We start from the raw sequence: 15,000 nt of genomic DNA on the forward strand, positions 1-15,000 counted from the left end.
CCCTCTATCACCCTCCCTCTTCTCTCCCTATAGCCATCTCTCCCCCCTCCCCTCCCATAACCCACCCACCAATCTTCTACCTTCCTTCACTCCCTCCCTCCTTCCATCCCCACTCCTACTCTCCCTCCCTACCTTCCTTCCTCCTCATCCTCTCCACTCCTACTCTCCCTCCCTCCCTCCCCTCCTCCCCTCCTCCCTCCCCCACTCAACCCCCAATCCCCACCCCCCGCCCCACCCTTCAATCCCCACCCTCCACCCCTCCCCACTCAACCCCCAATCCCCTCCCCCACTCAACCCTTTCAACCCCACCTCCCCCCCTTCGACCTCCCCCACCCTTCGACCTCCCTCCCCGCCACTCCTTCGACCTCCTCCCTCCCCCACTCAACCCTTCAACCCCCGCCCTACCCTTCAACCCCCTCCACCCCACCCCACCCTTCAACCCCTCCCCCTCACCCCCACCCCCTTTCTCCCGAATCTCCCCCGAATCCCCAGGAGATCCCAGCTGGCCAAAACGCCGATTGGCAATTGAGGCAGGAGGCAGTCGCCAGGCCCGGGGCTCGATTCGCAATGGCACAATCATTTACCGAAGGGGGGGGGGAGGGGGTGAGGGTGAGGGGGTGAGGGGGAGGGGGAAGGGGGTGAGGGGGGTTGAGGAGAGTCTTTGTTCTGGGCTGAGAGTTATGTGTGTCTTTTTTTTCTTATTATTTATTTCATATATATATATATATATATATATATATATATATATATATATATATATATATATATATATATATATTTTTTTTTTTTTTTTTTTTTTTTTAAGAATGGAGGGTGGAGCAGGGAGTACAAAGGACATTAAGGCATGAAAATTAAGAATAATAAGGAGATGGTGATAGAGATAGAGGTAGATAGAGATAGAGATAGAGATAGAGACAGACAGAGACAGAGATAGAATAGAGATAGAAACAGATAAAGAATAGAGATATAAATAGATAGATAGATATATATAGAGAAAGGAAGAGTGAGAGAGAAATAGCTCATTATTCCATTTCATTGTTTTATAAATATAACGATCCACCTCACACAAAAAAAACGAAAAACAAAAAAACAAAAAACACGAAAATTAAGAAGAAGAAAAAAAGAAAAAAAAGAAAAGAAAAATGAAAAAAAATAACCAAAGATACATCAACTCTTCATACAAAGGAATAATAATATAGATAATTAGCGTGATGTTCGTTGCAAGGCCAAGATTACTCAACATTTCCTGCAATGGAGGGGGACAGACTGACATGCAATTGCAAGGGGTGATGAGCCAGATTATCTTTATTTAGGTAATTATGTTAAGGGAGTGGTTAATTAGCTGACTGTCTTACGAAGGAAGGAAGCAGGAAGAGTGGAAGAGAGAGAGAGAGGGGGAAGAGAGAGAGAGAGGGAAGAGAGAGAGAGAGAGGGGAAGAGAGAGAGATAGCGGGTAAGAGAGAGAGATAGCGGGTAAGAGAGAGAGATAGAGGGTAAGAGAGAGAGATAGAGGGTAAGAGAGAGAGATAGAGGGTAAGAGAGAGAGATAGAGGGTAAGAGAGAGAGATAGAGGGTAAGAGAGAGAGATAGAGGGTAAGAGAGAGAGATAGAGGGTAAGAGAGAGAGATAGAGGGGGAAGAGAGAGAGAGAGAGGGGAGAGAGAGAGAGAGAGAGGGAAGAGAGAGAGAGAGAGAGGGGAAGAGAGAGAGAGAGAGAGGGGGAAGAGAGAGAGAGAGAGGGAGAGAGAGAGAGAGAGAGAGAGAGAGAGAGAGAGAGAGAGAGAGAGAGAGAGAGAGAGAGAGAGAGAGAGAGAGAGAGAGAGAGAGAGAGAGAGAGAGAGAGAGAGAGAGAGAGAGAAGGGGACAGAGACTAATAAGAAGGAGAAGGAGAAGGAGAAGAAGAAGAAGAAGAAGAAGAGAGAGAGAGAGAGAGAGAGAGAGAGAGAGAGAGAGAGAGAGAGAGAGAGAGAGAGAGAGAGAGAGAGAGAGAGAGACAGAGACAGAGACATCCTTAGATAAATATATTCTTTTCTTTCCTTTTTCTTTCTTTCTTTCTTTCAAACATTCTCAAAATATTTATATCGCCACAAGTTATCCGAGAGAAAGAAGAAGAAGAAGAAGAAGAAGAAGAAGAAGAAGAAGAAGAAGAAGAAGAAATAAAACAGATATAAGAAATTAGGTGTAAGTCACCGTGCTGTGTTGTTTATCAAGGTTAACATTTCATAGAAAACGTTATGGCTTCAGTAACTTTAGCAGAAAGGCAATAACTTGATTGAAAAATAGAAAGGTATTTATCTATATATTTTCTTCTTCCTGTCTCTGAGGAGTAGAAATAGAATGGGAGGAGGGGGGGTAAGGAGGGAGGAAGGAGGAGTAGGGAGGGAGAAAGATAAAAGGAATAGAAGGGGAGAAAGAAGAAGAGAATGACAATAATAATAATAATAATGATGATGATGGTGATAACGATTTTAATAATGATAATAATAATAATAATGATGATGATATTAATGATAATAATAATTACAATGATAATAATAATATAAATAATAATAATGATAAAAATAATGATGATTATAGATATGAAGTAGAAGGGCAGAGGGGGGGGGTTGGGTATGGGAGAAGGGGGAGCGGCGAGTGAATAGGGGGATAGGCATAGAAGAGGAGAGTAAAAGAGAGAACGGAGGAAAAGAGGAAGGAGGAAGGAGTAGTGGAAAGAGGAAAAGAGAAGATAAGCAGGAGATATATATAAAAAAAAGTGAGGGGAAGAGGCTGAAAGAAAGGGGGGAAGAGTAAAGATGAGTTTAGAAGAAAAGGAAAAACGATAGAGATTACGAAACAGAGAGAGAGAGGGGTGGGGTATGGCAGGGAGGTGGAGGAGGTAGGGGGTTAGAAAGGAGGGAAAAGAAGAATAGGAAAAAAACAACAAATATATGAACCACAGGGGGTGGGGGTGGGGGTGGGGGAAGGTAAGAAAGGAAGAAGAAGAGTACTTACGGAGGGAAAGGGGGGGAGAAGAGGGGGAGAGGGGGAGGGGAGGGGAGAGGCGAGGGGAGAAGAATTGAAAAAAATGAACTACTGGGGAGGGGAGGGGGAGGTAGTAGGTAAGAAATGAAAGAGAAGAGCAATACAGAGGGGAGAGAGAGGAGGGAAGAGGGGAGGGAAGAGGGGAGTGGGAGAACAAAAAAAAAAAAAAAATACGGGGGAGGGGGGAGGGGGAGGTAAGGTAAGAGAGGAAAGAAGAGTACAGAAAGGGAGAGAGAGGAGGGGGAGGAAGAGTACAGAGGGGAGAGAGAGAGGGGAAGAGGGGAGGAAGAGAAGAAGAACAGTAGAAAATATGAAGGCATTTTGGGTCAATTACCTCGGCTCATCCCCCAATGCAAGAAAGTTTTCTCTTTCGGAGTTTTAATGATACGGAGCTAGTTGTCACTCTGCAGGGGGTGGGGGTGGAAGGGTACGGGGGAGGGGGGGAGGGGAGGGAGGGGAGGTGAGGGGAGAGGAGGGGAGGGGTAGGGGGGAGGAGGGGGTGGGTAGGGGAGGGGAAGGGGATGGAAGGGAAGGAAGAGGGGAGGGAGGAGGGAGGAGAGGAAGGGGGATGGGAGGAGAGGGAGTGGGAGGAGGGAAGGAAGGAGAGGTGAGGGGGAAGAGAGAGTGAGAGGGTGAGGTGGGGTGGGGTAAGGGGAAGGAGGAGAGGAAGGGGATGGGAGAGGGAGGGAGGGGAGGGGGAGAGGAGAGGGTGGGGTAAGGGAAGGAGGGGAAGGATGGGATGGGAGGAGGGGGAGGAAGAAGAGGAAGGGAGGGGAGGGGATTGGAAGGGAGGAGGAGGGAAAGGAAAGAAAGGGGAGGAGAGGAGGGAAGAGGGAGGTAAGGGGGGGAGGGTAGGGAAGAGTGAAAGAGGAAAGAAAGGGGAGGAGGGGAGGGGAAGGAGAAGGGGGAAGGGGAGGGGAGGAGAGCACGAGAGGAGAGGGGAAGGAGGAGGGAAGGTGAAGGGATGATACTCGGCAAGGGAGGTCGTGAGGGGACTGTATAGGGGATGTCTTAGGCGGGGTGGGGGGTGGGGGGAGGAGGCAGGCAGGGATAACTTGCCGGAAAAATAAAGGAAAAAGAAATCTTGATGATGGAGACATAGACAGAAACTGAGAGATAAAGAGAGAGAACGAGGGAAAAGAAGATTAAACTGAGGAAATAAAAGATAAGAATGATAGAAATGAAGAGGATGTTGATAGTAATAGAAATGTTTCTGATAATAATAGACTGAAATAAATATAACGATAATGATGATAGCCCCCCAAAAAATAAAAATAAAAAAATAAATAAATGATAATAAAAAAGTAGATAAATGATAATAAAAGATGGTAAAAAAGTAGATAAATGATAATAAAAGATAATAAAAAGTAGATAAATGACAATAGAAGGATAATAATAATGATAAAATGGTAATTGAATAATAGTTACAAATACTAATGCAGTTTCTTTTGATGATAATGATAATCAATTTGATAAGGATAATAAAAAAGCAAAAACAAAAACGATACACTAATGATAAAATTAAAAACAAAATTAAACGCATTGAAGATTTTTAATAATGATAATATTTCATAAAGATAATAATGACAAAAAAGACGAAAAAGAAAAGAAATATGTAACATGGGATATTATTATTGATAAAGAAAAATAATGCAATATCCATTAATCCTATGTATTTTCATTATAAAAAGGAAACTAATTAGAGATTAAAATATGGCGAAAATATTTAAATTACATCGATTCTGATGCTTTTAAGAAGTCTTCATATTCGAAATTATTCATTAATGATTTTTTTATCTACACTATTAAAAAGAAAAGAAAAATGTAACATAGAATATAAGAATAAAGATGAAATGTGAAAAATGAAGCGATTCTGAAGCTAATAAAAAAAAATTATCCCAATGTCTTTATCTACAACATTACAGTATAAAATAAAAAAAAAGAATATTCAAATGCAACCATTTCGAAGCCGTTGAAATACCCTCCCTCCCCCTTCCCCACCCCACCCCACCCCGCACCGCACTGCACCGCCCTTGCTCACGCTCCCACAAAACCCCCACCCCCACCCTGGCACTCCCACCCCCCATCCCATCCCATCCTTATCCCATCCCATCCCATCCCAATTCCCACCCCTACCCCACCCCACCCCACCCCACCCCACCCCACACCACACCACACCGCCCCGCACCACCCCCACCCCACCCCACCCCACCCCGCACCACCCTCACCCCCACCCCACCCCACCCCCACCCCCACCTTCACACCCCACCCCACCCCACCCCGCTTCACCCCACCCCTCCTCCCTCCCCACCCCCACCCCCTCCCCACCCCACCCCACCCCCTCCCCTCCCCACCCCACCCCACCCCACCTTCACCCCCTCCCCCCCACCCTTCTTAAGTGTTTCCAGAACGAGACGAGTTTAATGACCCTATTTTAAAGTTCTTAAAAGAGGTAATTTGTATGAGTGGATGCTCTGGGGGGGGGTTTATAGATGATTATTGGGAATGAGGGAGGGAGGAGGGGAGGAGGGAAGGGGGAAGGAGGGAGAGGGAGGGAGGAACAGAGGAGGGGATTGAAGGAGGGAGAGGTGGGGGAGGGAAAGAGAGGGAGGAAGGGAGGGATGTTAGGGATTATGGGGGAACGGAGGGAGGGAGGTGAAGGAGGAGAAGGAGGAATGAGGGAATATTTAGGGGAGGGAATGAGCATGAAAGGAGGGAGAGGGAGGGTAGGTGGGAGGAGAGAGAGAGAGAGAGAGAGTGAGTGTTTTAAACCTTTAATTTTCCTTCCCTTTCGCCTTCTCATCTTTCCCTACCTTCCTCCCTCCTTCTTCCTCTCTCTCCCTCCTTCCTTCTAACTGTTTCTCCCTCCTTCCCTCTTTCCCTCTCTCCCCACCTCTCCCTCTCTCCCTTCCCCTCAATCACATCCATTTTCTCTCGCCATATCTCTTTCTTTTCGTCTCAAAACACCCTCTCTTTTTTCCCCAAAAATTCTTCCCCTTTCCCTGGAATTACCCTAGACCCTCCCGCCCTCGCGCGCTTTTTCCCCTAAATCGTTAGTCTTTGTAGATGACGAGCCCTCGCGGTTGGGGCTCCGTGCGAATGGCTCTCTCTCTCTCTCCTTTTGTCTTTCTCTTCTTTTTTGTCTTTGGATTTCTCTTTCTCTTTCTTCGTCTCTCTCTCTTTCTCTTTCTATCTCTTTCTTTGTAGATGACGAGCCCTCGCGGTTGGGGCTCCGTGCGAATCGCTTTCTCTCTCTCTCTCTTTTTTTTGTCTTTGTCTTTGTCTTTTTCTTTGTCTTTGGTTTTCTCCCTCTTTCTTCGTCTCTTTCTCTTTCTTCGTTTCTTTCTCTCTCTTTCTCTTTCTCTCTCTTTTTCTTTCTCTTTCTCTCTCTTTCTCTTTCTCTTTTTCTTTGTAGATGACATTTGTTCTTCGCGGTTGGGGCTCCGTGCGAATTGCTTTCTCTCTCTCTCTCCTTTTGTCTTTCTCTTTTTTTTTGTCTTTGGCTTTGGATTTCTCTTTGGATTTCTCTTTGGATTTCTTCGTCTCTTTCTCTTTCTTCGTTTCTTTCTCTCTCTCTTTCTCTTTCTTCGTCTCTTTCTCTTTCTCTCTTTCTTCTCTCTCTCTCTCTCTCTCTCTCTCTCTCTCTCTCTCTCTCTCTCTCTCTCTCTCTCTCTCCTCTCTCTCTGCCACCTCTCCCTCTCTCCCTTCCCCTCAATCACATCCATTTTCTCTCGCCATATCTCTTTCTCTTCGTCTCAAAACACCCTCTCTTTTTTCCCCCAAAATTCTTCCCCTTTCCCTGGAATTACCCTAGACCCTCCCGCCCTCGCGCGCTTTTTCCCCTAAATCGTTAGTCTTTGTAGATGACGAGCCCCCGCGGTTGGGGCTCCGTGCGAATGGCTTTCTCTCTCTCTTTTTGTCTTTCTCTTTCTTCGTCTCTTTCTCTCTTTCTCTTTCTTCGTTTCTTTCTCTCTCTCTTTCTGTTTCTGTTTCTGTTTCTCTTTCTCTTTCTCTCTCTTTCTCTTTCTCTCTCTTTCTTTGTAGATGACGAGCTCTCGCGGTTGGGGCTCCGTGCGAATTGCTTTCTCTCTCTCTTTTTGTCTTTCTCTTTCTTCGTCTCTTTCTCTCTTTCTCTTTCTCTCTCTTTTTCTTTCTCTCTCTTTCTCTTTCTCTTTCTCTCTCTTTCTCTTTCTCTCTCTTTCTTTGTAGATGACGAGCTCTCGCGGTTGGGGCTCCGTGCCAATTGCTTTCTCTCTCTCTTTTTGTCTTTCTCTTCTTTTTTGTCTTTGGCTTTGTCTTTCTTTTTTTTTGTCTTTGTCTTTGGATTTCTCTTTGGATTTCTCTTTGGATTTCTTCGTCTCTTTCTCTTTCTTCGTTTCTCTCTCTCTCTCTTTCTCTTTCTTCGTCTCTTTCTCTTTCTCTTTCTCTCTCTTTCTCTCTCTTTCTTTGTAGATGACGAGCTCTCGCGGTTGGGGCTCCGTGCGAATCGCTTTCTCTCTCTCTTTTTGTCTTTCTCTTTCTTCGTCTCTTTCTCTCTTTCTCTTTCTCTCTCTTTTTCTTTCTCTCTCTTTCTCTTTCTCTTTCTCTCTCTTTCTCTCTCTTTCTTTGTAGATGACGAGCTCTCGCGGTTGGGGCTCCGTGCCAATTGCTCTCTCTCTTTTTGTCTTTCTCTTTTTCTTTGGCTTTGTCTTTGGATTTCTCTTTGCTCTTCCGTCTCTCTTCTTCTTCGTTTCCTTCTCTTTCTCTTTCTCTCTCTCTCTTTCTCTTTCTTCGTCTCTTTCTCTTTCTCTCTCTTTCTCTTTCTCTCTCTTTCTTTGTAGATGACGAGCCCTCGCGGTTGGGGCTCCGTGCGAATCGCTTTCTCTCTCTCTCCTTTTGTCTTTCTCTTTCTTCGTTTCTCTCTCTCTCTCTTTCTCTTTCTTCGTTTCTTTCTCTTTCTCTTTCTCTCTCTCTCTTTCTCTTTCTTCGTCTCTTTCTCTTTCTCTTTCTCTCTCTTTCTCTTTCTCTCTCTTTCTTTGTAGATGACGAGCCCTCGCGGTTGGGGCTCCGTGCGAATTGCTCTCTCTCTTTTTGTCTTTCTCTTTCTTCTTTGTCTCTTTCTCTTCTTTCTTTCTCTCTCTTTTTCTTTCTCTCTCTTTCTCTTTCTCTCTCTTTCTCTTTCTCTTTCTCTCTCTTTCTTTGTAGATGACGAGCCCTCGCGGTTGGGGCTCCGTGCGAATTGCTCTCTCTCTCTCTCCTTTTGTCTTTCTCTTTTTCTTTGGCTTTGTCTTTGGATTTCTCTTTGTCTTCGTCTCTTTCTCTTTCTTCGTTTCTCTCTCTTTCTCTTTCTCTCTCTCTCTTTCTCTTTCGTCGTCTCTTTCTCTTTCTCTCTCTTCTCTCTTCTTTCACAATAGATGACGAGCCCTCGCGGTTGGGGCTCCGTGCGAATCGCTTTCTCTCTCTCTCCTTTTGTCTTTCTCTTTCTTCGTTTCTCTCTCTCTCTCTTTCTCTTTCTTCGTTTCTCTCTCTTTCTCTTTCTCTCTCTCTCTTTCTCTTTCTTCGTCTCTTTCTCTTTCTCTCTCTTTCTCTTTCTCTCTCTTTCTTTGTAGATGACGAGCCCTCGCGGTTGGGGCTCCGTGCGAATCGCTTTCTCTCTCTCTTTTTTGGTCTTTCTTTTTTTCTTTTGTCTTTGGCTTTGGATTTCTCTTTGGATTTCTCTTTCTCTTTCTTCGTCTCTTTCTCTTTCTTCTTTTCTTTCTATCTCTCTTGCACTTTCTTCGTCTCTTTCTCTCCACTTCTCTCTCTTTCTTCTCTCTCTATTTCTCTCTCTCTCTCTCTCTCTCTCTCTCTCTCTCTCTCTCTCTCTCTCTCTCTCTCTCTCTCTCTCTCTCTGTCTCTTTTTTGTCTCTATTTCTCTTTCTTCGTTTCTCTCTCTCTCTCCCTTTCACTTTCTCTTTCTCTTTCTTATCCTCTTCCTCTCCATCTCCCTTCTTTCCCCTTTCTTCCTCTCCCACCCTATCTCCCATTCGCAATCTCTCCGTTCCTACCGGTTCAAACTCTTCTTCCCCTTTATCAGACCCTCTTATTGGAGATTGGTTTCTTCCCTTTCGTAAGTACATTTTTAAAAACTTTTTTCGTGTTCCAGCATTTTTTTTTTTTTTTTTTTTACTTTTTTTTTATTATTTTTTTTTTTACTTTTTTTGACAGTCGGGGATAACGTTATGGTTGCTACTGCTTGCTATTTACTCTTCCTGTTACTCTTTTCTACCTTCCTTACCTCCTTTTTATTTCCCTTCCTTTCTTCGTTCTCTGCGTTCGTTTTTTTTCTTTCTTTCTTTTATTCTCCCTTTCATTTCTTTCTTTCTTTCTTTCTTTCTTTCTTTCTTTCTGTCTCTGGTTTTTCTTTTCTTTCTTTATATCTTTCTCTCTTTCTTTTCTTTCTCTCTTCCTTTCTTTCTTTCTTTCTTTCAATCTTTTTCTCTTTCTTTCTTCTCTTTCTTTTTCTTTCTTTCTTCTTTCCTTTCCTTCCGCGATTCACTCTACCTACGTACATAAAATAATCAGCACACGACACACTTGTCTACACACACACACACACACACACACACACACACACACACACACACACACACACACACACACACACACACACATACACACACACACACACACACACACACACACACACACACACACACACACACACACACACACACTCACGCACACACACACACACGCACACGCACACGCACACACGCCCGCACACACACACACACACACACACACGCACACGCACACACGCACGCCCGCACGCACACACACACACACACAGAACACACACACACACACACACACACACGACACATACACACACCCATACACACACACACACACACACACACACACACACACACACACACACACACACACACACACACACACAACACACTTATTACACACACACACACACACACACACACCTGCCTGAACACTTTCTACCTACCTCCTATCTCCTTCCCTTAAAGCTCCCTCCGCTACCTACCCATTTACCTCCCTACCCTCCTCCCCACGCATCTCAGCTCAATCTTACACGCAATGGCACTCCTCCCCCTCCCCTCCCCTTCCCCCACCCTTGACTCCCTCTTTCCCCAATATCCGGAATCGGTTACAGTGCCCGTACATTTTCCTTTTCCCCCGCCCTGCCCCCCTCCTAGTGTTGTATAGGTCCCTTTACCCCCTCCTCCTCCTCCTCCTTCTTCTCCTTCTTCTTCTCCCTTCTCCTACTTCTCTTCCTCCTCCTCCTCCTCTTCCTCCATCTCTTCTTCCTTCTCTCTTCCCTCCTTTTCTTCCTCCTCCTCCTCTTCTTCCTCCTCCTCTTCCTCCTCTTTCTCCTTCTCCTCCTCTCTTTCTCCTTCCTCCTCCTTCGTCTCCTTCCTCCTCCTCCTCCCCTTCGTTCTCCTTCTTTCTCCTTCTTATCCCTCCTCCACATTTTCCTTCTGTTTTCCACTCTATACCCTCCATTGTTCATGTACTCCCCTCCCACTCCCTTATCCTCCCTCCCCCACCTCCCCTACCCCCTACACCCCATTTTCCATGTAAACCCCCACCTCAACCCCCTTCCCCTCCCTCCCCCTATACCCCCATTCTTCCTGAACTCCCCCACTCCTACCCCTTCCCCCACCACCCCCACCTCCCCTCCACGCCCCATGAGCAGTCCGCCATTCACGCCCACTTGCCCCATTCCCCTCCTTCCTCCTCCCCCCTATACCTTTCATTCTTCATGTGCGCCCCCCCCACCCCCCACCCCTACCCTTCCCCCTTCTCCACCCCCTCCCCCCTACACCCCCATTTTCCACGGTAGCCTCCCGCCCCCATCACGCCCCTCTCCCCCCCCTGAACAGTCCGCCATCCACGCCCACTTGCCCCATTCCCCTCCTTCCTCCTCCCCCCTATCACCTTCCATTCTTCATGTGCGCCCCCCACCCCTATCCCTTCCCCTTCCCCTCCCCCTTCCCCTCCCCTCCCCTCCCCCTCCCACCTACACCCCATTTTCCACGTAGTAGCTGACGCCCCACCCATCACGCCCCCTCCCCCCATGAGCAGTCCGCCATTCACGCTCGCACTTGCCCCATCCTCCTTCCTCCTCCCCCTATACCTTTCATTCTTCATGTGCGCCCCCACCCCTTCCCCTTCCCCCTCCCCCTCCCCCTACACCCTCCCCCTCCCCCTACACCCTACAGCCCCATGCTCTTTCCACATGCAGCTTCTACGCCCCCATCACGCCCCTCTCCCCCCCCTGAACAGTCCGCCATCCACGCCCACTTGCCCCATTCCCGATGTCGTAAAACACCCCCATTTTCAATCAGCTGGGCGTACCTCTTTTTTCCCCTTCTTTTATTTCCCCCATTTATTGGATTGTCTCTCTGCTCCTCTGCTACTCTGGTTCTCTGCTTCGATGGGGTTGGAGTTGTTTTTTTTCGGTGTTTTTGTACTTTTAGCTTTATCTTTTTATTCTTTGTTTGTTTGTTTGTTTGTTTGTGTGATTGTCTGTCTGCCTGTCTCTGTTTCTCTGTCTCTGTTTCTCTGTTTCTCTGTTTCTCTCTTTCTCTATCTTTCTCTATCTTTCTCTCTTTCTCTCTCTCTCTTTCTTTCTCTCTCTCTCTCTCTCTCTCTCTCTCTCTCTCTCTCTCTCTCTCTCTCTCTCTCTCTCATATCTCTCATTCTCTCTCTCTCTCTCTCTCTCTCTCTCTCTCTCTCTCTCTCTCTCTCTCTCTCTCTCTCTCATATCTCTCAATACGATATATAGTCATTCTCGTCATTCTAAATTCATTCTCTCATTCTCTCCCTCATATCTCTCTCTCTCTCTCTCTCTCTCTCTCTCTCTCTCTCTCTCTCTCTCTCTCTCTCTCTCTCTCTCTCTCTCTCTCTCTCTCTCTCACTCTCTTCCATTCTTTCCCTTTCTCTCTCTCCAAGAAAAAAGAGACAGAAATACAGATAGAAAGACAAAGACAGAAATAGATACATAGATCCACAAATCGCTCAGGCGGGTGAGTGAGTACCTCTCCCTTCCCTCCCTTCCCTCCCTCCCTCTCCCTTTCTCCTATCTTTTATCAATCTATCCCTCTTCCCTTTAAATGCACAGTCCATCACAGCAGACCGAGACACACATATCCCTTTCATATATTTTCCTTTGATTGTCTTTTTCCGCCCTGTCTCCTCATCTCTTTCCGTCTTTCCCCTGTTTCTCCTTTGTTCGTGTTTTCTCTGTCGTCTTGTTTCCTTCATTCGTATAGGGGAAGGTTGTGTGTGTTTTTTTTTTTTTTTTTGTCTTTCTCTGCGTTTCCTGTTTTTTTTTTTTATCTGTATCTTCTTCCTCTTCCTTTATCTTCTTTCTCTGTTTCCTCTTCACTCCTCCCTTGTTCTCATCTCCTTCTCTCCTCTACCCTTCCTTCCTTTCGTCTGTCGACTCTCTTCATCTTTCTCCCTCTTTCTCTCCTCTCAGTTTCATCATACTTATCTCATCACCTCTCTTCACTTTTTACCTCTCCTTTCTTTTCTTTTCCTTTTTTTCTTTCTTCCTTTCCCTTCCTTTCTCTCCTCGACCCCCTTCTATATTCTTCCCCTCTCCCCTCTCTTCCCCTTTCTTTCCTTTCCTCCCCCTCCCCCCTTTATTATCCTCTCACTCTCATTATTCACAATTCCACACTTCCTCTCTTCCACTCTACATCTTAGTTTTTTTCTTTGCCTTTATCTTTATCTTCCCTCTCTCTCTCTCTCTCTCTCTCCCTCTCTCTCTCTCTCTCTCTCTCTCTCTCTCTCTCTCTCTCTCTCTCTCTCTCTCTCTCTCTCTCTCTCTTCTCTCTCTTCTCTCTCTTTCTCGCTCTCTCTCTCTCTCGCTCTCTCTCTCTTCTCTCTCTCTCTCTCTCTCTCTCTCTCTCTCTCTCTCTCTCTCTCTCTCTCTCTCTCTCTCTCTCTCTCTCTCTCTCTCTCTCTCTTTCTCCCTCCCCTCTTCCTCCATTCGTCTTTCCCCTCAGAATCCGCAAGTTTAACCGCCCATCCTTTCCTCTCGTAAATAACTGCACACACATGCACACACATACACACACACACACACACACGCACACACACACACACACACATATATATATATATCTGTGGAGGTACGTCTCTCGAGAATGCCTGAACAACCTCGCCCCCTAGGTTTACTGTTGCCAATAAATGGAGGGAAGCAAGTATTTTATGGCTGGGGGGCTGAGACAAGAGGGAAGGGGTAGAGGTAGGAGCAGGAGGGTAAGGAGGGTGGGCAGGGAGGGAAGGGAGGGGTGGGGAGGAGTGGGGAGGATGGGAGGGATGAGAGGAAGGAGGAAGGGGGAAGTGGGGAGGAGGAGGAGGGAAGAAGGGAGGAGTGGGGTGGAGGGAGGGAGGAGAGGAGGGTGGGGAGGTAAGGAGCAGGAGGAGGAATTAGAGAGGAGGATGAGGAAGGAAGGAGGAAGGGAGGGTGGGAAGGAGGAGGGAGGAGGAAAGGGGAAGTGGGGAGGAGGAGGAGAGGAGGAGTGGAGAGGAGGGGAGGAAAGAAGGGAGGTGGGTGAGGATGAGGAGGAAGGAGGAAGGGAAGTGGGAGGTAAGAGCAAGGGAGGTAGGGTGGGGAGGAGGAAGGGAGGAGATAGGAGGAAAGAGAATAGAGAGGTGAGGAGGAAGAGGAGGAGAGAGGGAGAGCGAGAAGGGAATAGAGGAGGATAGTTGAAAGAGAAGCAGGTGAGGAAGGAAGAGGAGGAGAGAGGAAGCGAGAAAGGGAGTAGAAGAGAATAGTCAAGGAGAATGAGGTGAGGAAGAAGAAAGATGGAGGAGAGGGGAGGCGAGGAAGGGAGAGTAGGGAGGCTAGCCAAAGAGGAGAATGAGGTGAGGGAAGGAAGAGGAAAGAGGGAGGGAGGAGGGAGAGGGGAGATCTGCTGTTATTGAGTCTTAAGGCAGAAGCGACTGGGGTAAAAGACAGAAAGACAGAAAAAAGGCGAAGAAATTGATGTTTCGGAGAAGGGGAGATGTGAGAGGAGGAGAAGAGAAATGAAAGGGCGGAAAAAAAGGGAGAAAGATTGAGTGAGGACGGGGAGGAGGAAAAGGAGAGGGAGAAGAAGAGGGAGAGGGAGAAATAGAAATAGAAATAGAGGTAGAACATAGATAGGTAGGTAGATAGATAAAGAGATGGACATATAGATAGACAGATAGATATACATATAGATGGATAGATAAACAGATAGACATATATATAGACAGATAGATAGATAGATAAACAGATAGACATATATATAGACAGATAGATAGATAGATAAACAGATAGACATATATATAGACAGACATATAGATAGATAAACAGATAGACATATAGATAGATAGACAGATAGACATATAGATAGACAGAATAATAGCTGAAGAAGGAAAAGGAGTGATTACTAAATAGACAGAATAAAAGTGAGCTTAGAAAAAAAAAACTGAATAGGAAAAGAAAGTAGAATGAAATAATCCAACATAGAGAAATTAAATATAGTAGAGAAATGTATATAAAGATATATGTATCCTTTACTTCCTCATACTTTATTTTATCCCATATTTAACTGTTTTTCTCCGCTGGTATTTTTTACTGATCTATTTCATACTGAACGCATGCCTAAATTGACTCCATACTTGCCTCAAATTCACCCAAACTCACCACAAACCTCACTCAGACTCACCCAACATCCACCCCAAATCACCCCACACTCATCCGACGCCCACCCCAAACTCACCCAAACCTCACCCTACACCCACCCCAAAACGCAGGCACCTAACACCCACCCTAACCTCTACACTAAACCTCACCCCACACAACACCCAAACTCACCCCACACCCACCCCAAAACGCACCACACCCACCCTCACCCATCCAAAACTCACCGAGCATCCACCCAACACCCACCCCACCCCACACCCACCCCAAACCTCACCCCACCCCACACCCACCCCA

At 46.3% G+C, this 15,000-nt stretch overlaps 1 protein-coding gene across 1 annotated transcript in view; it reads left to right on the forward strand.

Annotated features, from left to right (window-relative positions):
- The window catches only part of LOC113823610 (calpain-9-like), a gene marked incomplete in the record, with an annotated part of 519,968 nt that overhangs the window by 468,439 nt on the left and 36,529 nt on the right, over window positions 1-15,000 (forward strand).

Source organism: Penaeus vannamei, chromosome 41, assembly GCF_042767895.1.
Source record: "Penaeus vannamei isolate JL-2024 chromosome 41, ASM4276789v1, whole genome shotgun sequence".
NCBI lineage: Eukaryota > Metazoa > Arthropoda > Malacostraca > Decapoda > Penaeidae > Penaeus > Penaeus vannamei.